Source organism: Temnothorax nylanderi, unplaced genomic scaffold, assembly GCF_030848795.1.
Source record: "Temnothorax nylanderi isolate EJ_2023f unplaced genomic scaffold, tnyl_v1.0 TNYL_tig0103_pilon, whole genome shotgun sequence".
Classification (NCBI taxonomy): Eukaryota; Metazoa; Arthropoda; class Insecta; order Hymenoptera; family Formicidae; genus Temnothorax; species Temnothorax nylanderi.
The window spans coordinates 396,405-403,499 of NW_027249165.1; positions in this window are offsets into that span (position 1 = coordinate 396,405).

The window sequence follows — 7,095 nt, forward strand, 5'->3', positions numbered from 1 at the left end:
GAATTTTACGTTCCACGCCGTGTCCCCGATCTCGCTGGGACCGGCGAGACGCGCTCGTCCATATATTACGAATACGAGCGCGTTTCGTCGCAAACGCCGCGCCGCCTCATTTCCCCAAAATTCGCACACTGACGATTCCGGGTTGCGCGGGGAACCGGTAAATTTATGGCGACGATAAAAATGGTATCTTTGTATCGATCACACGGTTGACGGTCACATAACAGTATATTATTTATAACGAGTATATATCATTCTTGGTGAAATCTACTTTTGACGCTGTGCGGAGTAAAAAATAAATAAGGATTCGAATTGTAATACTTATTTTAAAGCATTTCATAGTTTAAGTTTGTATTATTTATATTAAATATATAAGGGGATACGAAAATAAAAAATATATACTTGATTGACTTGTGAGATTAATAAAGTTGGAAAAAGTATCCCATCAATAAATACACGGATCCAAAAATTAAAGCTGCATTGAGCTGCATTGCTGTTTCCAAGGCAGTCGGGTAATTATTGTCTCTTATCTAACGCAGCATTATAAGCGGCGTTTCATTAATCACCGGGACTGGTAGGTTTGCGCTTTCGAGGCGCATTCCTTTCTGAAGATCGATCGAACAGATCGAAATGCGTGCGATTGACTACGCGCGGAATTGTTTACGTCTCGCGGAATTCCAGCTCGATAAATTCGGATTTTTGCATGGGGACGAATATAGTACCGACCATTCAATCGGTACAGCGCGGGTCGTGCAGGCTACCATGCGCGCACGCTAGTCGCGGAGGCTTACAAGAGGACTGGTCCATTCAAGAGTCAACCTCACTGAATTATATCTCGCTACAAATTCGCACAGGCTAGGCTGTGTCGCGCGAGTTTACGCATGTTCGAAGATTCTGCGGCGAATGGCACCATATAGCATTGTATCAGAATAAAGAATATTAAGGAATATGGTAATAAAGAATAACAAAAAATATGTATTAAATCTATGCATTATTCAACGCTTTTTCACAAATATATGCATAAGCTACTATTATAATATTATTTCTTATTAATCGTATAATAGATTATCACGATGTGATATGTAATTCATGATCATCAATTTAATTGCTATAGGTAGTGGCATATTAATCGCAGAAAGCGACGGGCGCCAACGACTCCTTTTTTCTCCCTCGCATCGCAGTTTTTTTTTCCGGAGTATTACCGTCGTTGGCCGCGAGAATCGCGTATGCGCGAGGATTATACGACGTTCCTCGACGGAGCGTGCAACGACAGAGGAGAAAATGACGAGGGGATCGAGAGGGAGCGTAAAAGGAGGGCGTTGGGAGGAGGGAGAGACAGAGACGCGAAGAAGCAAGACGCGAGCACCTCGCGAAGAAACGATTACCGATGACTTACGTATGCAGGCAATCTCGTGTTGCGCGGTTTGCGCAATTATTGGAACACCTCGTGTGTCCGTAATAAATGGCGGAATATGCCCTGAAAGGTGTTAGTTCAAGATCATTCGGCGATACAAGAGACCGCTGCTACGCTATCGCGGCCGGATTTCATCACCGCGCCGACGACGTCGACTCGACGTCGACTCATCCGCGGCTACTTTACAGGCACGTATTTATGTAACCGCGCGCGCGGGACATTAAGGTTACTCCTGATCGAGGAAAGTCGCACCTATCTACCTATTCTCTATTCCGCTCCCAACGCCGTCGCGCGTAAAAGCGACTCGATGATCAGCGCTTCGATCTTTCATACTGTTCATAACGGACTCGCGAAAGGTCGGTGATGCTCCCGCGATCGAGCTCGACGTCCACTCGAGATTACGTTTTACGCAATTATGCGTGCCGTAATGCGACTCGAAATTAAATTACGCGCAACGCGTTGCAATATATATATATATATATATATATATATATATATATATATGATGTAGCAGTGTAGCTCATCGATCGTTCGGTCCATCGAACATCGTAGAGCCTTGATCTTAAGCGGTGGGCGTAATGTTACTGTCTTCACTCACTTTCCTCTCTTCGCTTCTCTCATTCTATAGCTTGGACGTAGACACATCAGGGTCTACAAAACTTTCTACTTCAATATCAGATTCTGTAATAGATCGCTTCAAAGTATCGGATTAAGATGTTAGAATTGCGAAAGAAGTCGCTAATTGAAAGTTTCAGACCGTATTTAAATATCGATACAATACTTTTCAGACAGCATTATTTTGTATACCATATATGTAATTATATTATATTCGTGTGCTACTTCAATAAATTGAAAAAAATTGCAAAAATACCGACAGACATTTCTTTCTGCCTTTCCTTTTCTCAGTATTCCTCTGTTCCTCGCATAGTTTCGTACATACAAACTCCGCTCGCTGACTACTGCCGTCTGGGATTTCAATGCGCCGTGACGTGGGAGTAATTGCGACACGCATACGCGCGCATGCATACGCACACGTACGCGCAATGCCGTCGTCGACCTTGCGCTCGTCTTCCTTGTAAGGCGCAATCGAGCGCTTTGTGCCTACGATCAATTACGAGAGATATCCACTTTTGTCGCTCTCCTTGCTTAACGATGTGTCCCAATTAAGGTACGGCGATTAATGCCGCCGTTCGTTCTGAGACCCGAGATTTCTTTCGTGACTTTTTTTTTACCTCAATCTCGTTCTTACGTTCCCCAATGTAACCGATTCCCCTCGTCTCGGCTCTCTGCGAAAATATTATAGAACTTCATGGTCATACCTCGATCATAATAAATAACGGATCAGAGAGAATTGCGCGTATTAATAAAAATGTTGTTTCTTCAAATTTTTATCCTCTCCAAATCTATGCAAATTGAAACGCCCGGTAAAGTAGACAGGATGAAACAATCTTACAGAGCTCCGTGCTCACGTCCCACATTTAACGCGGTCATATAATTCGCGGCCCACGCTTAACGTCAACTAGGATCTTCATATCGGACAAACGGAACTTTGTTATAATCGGACGGCCACGTTTACGGGCTAAATGCGGACTGTAAATAAGGACCGTAGACGTAGACTCTCTTTGAATCGCCACGCGTATACGCTCGAGGAAATCCTATCCCACGCTGGATCTCTCGGCTCTCGGAGAAAAGGAGTCCGCGCGATCTGTGATCGCGTCCACGTAGTACGTCGCGCGGAGGAGGATCGCTCTCGCGGAGTAGTGTATCCTGAAGCCGAAGATGATCACTTGGCGAGTGAGAGGAGACGGCCCGTCCTTGTCTACTACCTCGGCACAACGCATACATCACGCCAGGCCGGCCGGCTCTCTCAAGATCAGGCGCGTTCTCGCGTGTGACCACACATATGTAATTCCAATTAACATTGCAGCGCGTGCGTACGTACGTAAAGGCTTGCATTACACAGCGCGCGCGGAGTGTTACACGCGCGGATTATTCCGCGCTGAGGTTAACGCGTATGTAACGTCTGACTGATTGACTGACTGACTGACTGACTGATTTTTTTTTTCCTCGTTCTTCCAATCTTTCACGTACCCTTCGCCATTCGGCTGCTCGTTCGCTCGCTCATCTCGCTCACGCTGCGAGAACGTATGCCGGATTTCACACGATGTCGACATGTCCAGATGGAATCTGTTACGATTTCGTGAAAACGAAGTCGTGGAAGCGATTTGCGCGCGGTTTTTTGCGTAATGAGAGTTGAAAATCGTTCCGCTGATTGGATGAGAGATCGCATCTTCAGATGGAACGAAAACACTTTCGGATAATTGCCGTAAATCGAGATAGACTTTCTGCTTGTTAAATCACGAGCGGTTCGACGCACGAGGGAGTCGAATTAAGTGAAACATCGAGTGGGAACGATCTCTAGGCATACTCGCGACATGCTTTTACAAAGCTCTCGATCGCGCCAACGAATTCGCACGATTAGCAAATGCTTCTAACCATCTTCTCGCGCGAACTGTCTCTCCTCTTTTTTTCGTAAAAAAGAACGCTCGCGTTCACGGCGGACGCGGACCACACACGACGAGGCAAGTGCATCGTAAGTAGCCTCTATTTCGAGAGAAAATATTATCGTAACGCCGCGCGCGCGCGCGTCCTCACCCGCGAACACTGCGTGCCTCTACCACGTGCTCGCTCGTATCGCCGGCTCGAAATAATATTTGGCCGCGCGAGATCGTGTGAGTAGCCGTAAAGATCGCGATACCGCGCGGGATCGCGTCCAGGTGCATAAACGACCCGCTCGCATCACTTACGACCGTGCTCGATCCAGCAATGTCCCCCTTCATCTTCTTCCTGCTGGCACCGTTCTATTCGTTCGTCATTTATCTCATGAAATCGGCGCCCGGTCGCCTCTCGAGAATATCCCGAGCGATTGTCGTCCGAGGAACGTGACAATTATCGGAATAAAGGGAGCGTCAGCTCGGTCATTGTGATCGATCCCGCGCGAGAAAATCGGCCGATCCGAATGTGCGGACTCGCCGGAACCTCCCACTTTCTTTCACGCGCTTGGTCGCGCGTGGTCGATCTCCTACAAATGCGAAATTTATCTTCGATCTGGATCGAAGGACCGCAGCGAGGACCATGGCGACGGGCGCTCCTGACTCTCCATTATGCGGCCCCGGTACGGTCAGTGGGTCCGTCATTGTCCGTGCCGCTCGAGAATGGATGTTTTGGGTTTTCGTGAATGCGCCGAGTGACACCTTCGAGTGCTGCTCCCCGGACCCTCTCTACATATTTCTTCTCGACTCCCTTCTCTTCCCTCATCTTCCTTCATCGAGCTCTTATGCCACTATCTTTTTCGCCCTTCGCTCTCGCTCCTCGGATCCTTTTTCTTTTTCTTAACTCGACCGACTCGCGACGAGTAGCCGAGAATGCGAAACGATCGTTCACCGTTCGAGACTGGAACGAGCTGGTCATCTTGACTGAGTCAATATATTACCACCTTTCTCCCTCGCTCCTAGTATAGCTTTTTCGAAGGTTATACAGCGACGCGCTCTGATTTATCTGAATCTAGGATGCATGCAGGTTCTAGGGTTTTAAGATTTACGATTAGCTCGCTTCACAGGTGCGAGAATTCGATTTAGATGAGAACCGATATTCCCCGAAAGCATATAAACGTATCCATAATATATTTAAAGCCAAGTGAATATAAATTATTAGTACTTTAAAACAGAATCGTGTTATTTTGCAACTTAAAGATTAAAAAACAAATACATTATATCTGTACAGATAACGAACTTTTCAATTTCTAGAATAATATTAGTTAAATATGTTCCGATTTTAATTAAGATTGTTCGACGAGTTCCAATATCGTTACCAAGAAAATGGAGATGGCAGCCGAGAATACGTTGAATGCAGAAGAAAAAGGAAATCGCGCGGAAATACGTATTTAATGTCTTTAAGGCCGCGTCAGTCACGCTCTGGTTACATCATTGCACTCGCGATTATAGTACGGAGATAATTGCGACTACGTAACTAGCATCGAGCGAAAACAGACGTTTTCCATAGCGACGATAATACGCCACGTCCATCGGGAATAAGTAATTCATGCATTCCGCGAAAAACAGAACAATTTTTATGCGTCCTGCAATGCAATGCCTTAAGCATAAAACAGGATTCGAAGCTGATTATCTGTCTGTCACAATCACTCTTTCAATATTACTGTTATTTTTTTCTATACGTTTAACGCACACACATGTTAATATGTTATTCTTTTTATGTATTTTTTTCTTTCAAAATGCATATTAAAACACGTATATATTTAAAATCGTTACATATAAATTTTGTATAAAAATAATAAAATGAAATCTCAAACGGCGGAGAGTTCAAATCACGAATAATGTACAAAATACGTGCATTATACAATTGATATGGATATTAAAATACGAGAATAATTACAACTTTATCAATTTCAACACATCGCAATGCTACCTGAAGTCAATCTGTTTCATAAATAGGACATTCCGTTTATATATGTCCGAAAAATTCATAAATGACGATTCAGTATTGCGTGCATAATATATTTCGAAGTAGTGTATTCGGTAATTCGTATTATTCCGCGCTTTTAATCCAAAATGTTCATTAATTATTAATTAAATTAATTAAATTACGTTTAAATCAGCAAAAAATTCAAAGCTTAATGCATGACACATTGACAATTTAAGGCTCCTGGGCTCTTTCCCGACATCTCGTGAGATGTGACGTCAGAAGCGAGAAATGTTGAGAATTGACACGTTGAGAATTCTTGCATAGTATTTCCAAATAAAAAGATATTTGCTTAAAATAACACTACAGATCACTTCAGCACACTTCGAAAATACTCCGAGTTTAGGTTAAGTCTACACCTTTTCCTTGACAGTTAATAAACAGCCGTAAAATGAATGTAATACGAAACCTAGTCATGCGCCTGCGCATAAGCCTGCATCGTATCACATTCGTTTTACAGATGTTTAATAACTGTCAAGAAAAAGGGATGTAACTCGGAGTATTTTTGAAATGTGCTAAAGTGATCTGTAGTGTTATTTTAAGCAAATATCTCTTCTTATTTGGAAATACTATGCAAGAATTTTCAACGTGTTATTTCTCGCTTCTAACGTCACATTCCAACATGGCCGCGACGAGTATCCAGGAGCCTTAAGTGTAGTTGAAGAAATCTATTATTGTTCACGCGCATATGAGCATAACGATGAAGCGATATTTTATACTTCTTTAGTTTCCACATTTCGATACTTAAGTGATAACATAATAAATAAATTATGCAAAATATTTATTTTGCAATAACAGAAATACGTCGGTAAATCTACAGCCGTCAATTGTGGGAATTAATTATAGCTGAGTTAATTGTTCATAGGAAATAGTTTTCGCATTTCGATGGGCTATAGGTACGCGAAACGGCATGTACCGTGACTTGCCGAGTCTCGCCGGGCGAATGACAATACAGAGTACTCGGCGGCCTTGCGGCTTGACGTATATTGTTTGCTATCAAATAAAACAATACATATAAAATCAAACAAGGGAAAACGCCGTAATCGGTCAGGACTGGATCTTGCTTGTCCGAATAATATATATTAATTTTAGAGCGACTTTTTACGTACAATTCTTTGGCCCTTGGCAGACCACGCGCCGTTACT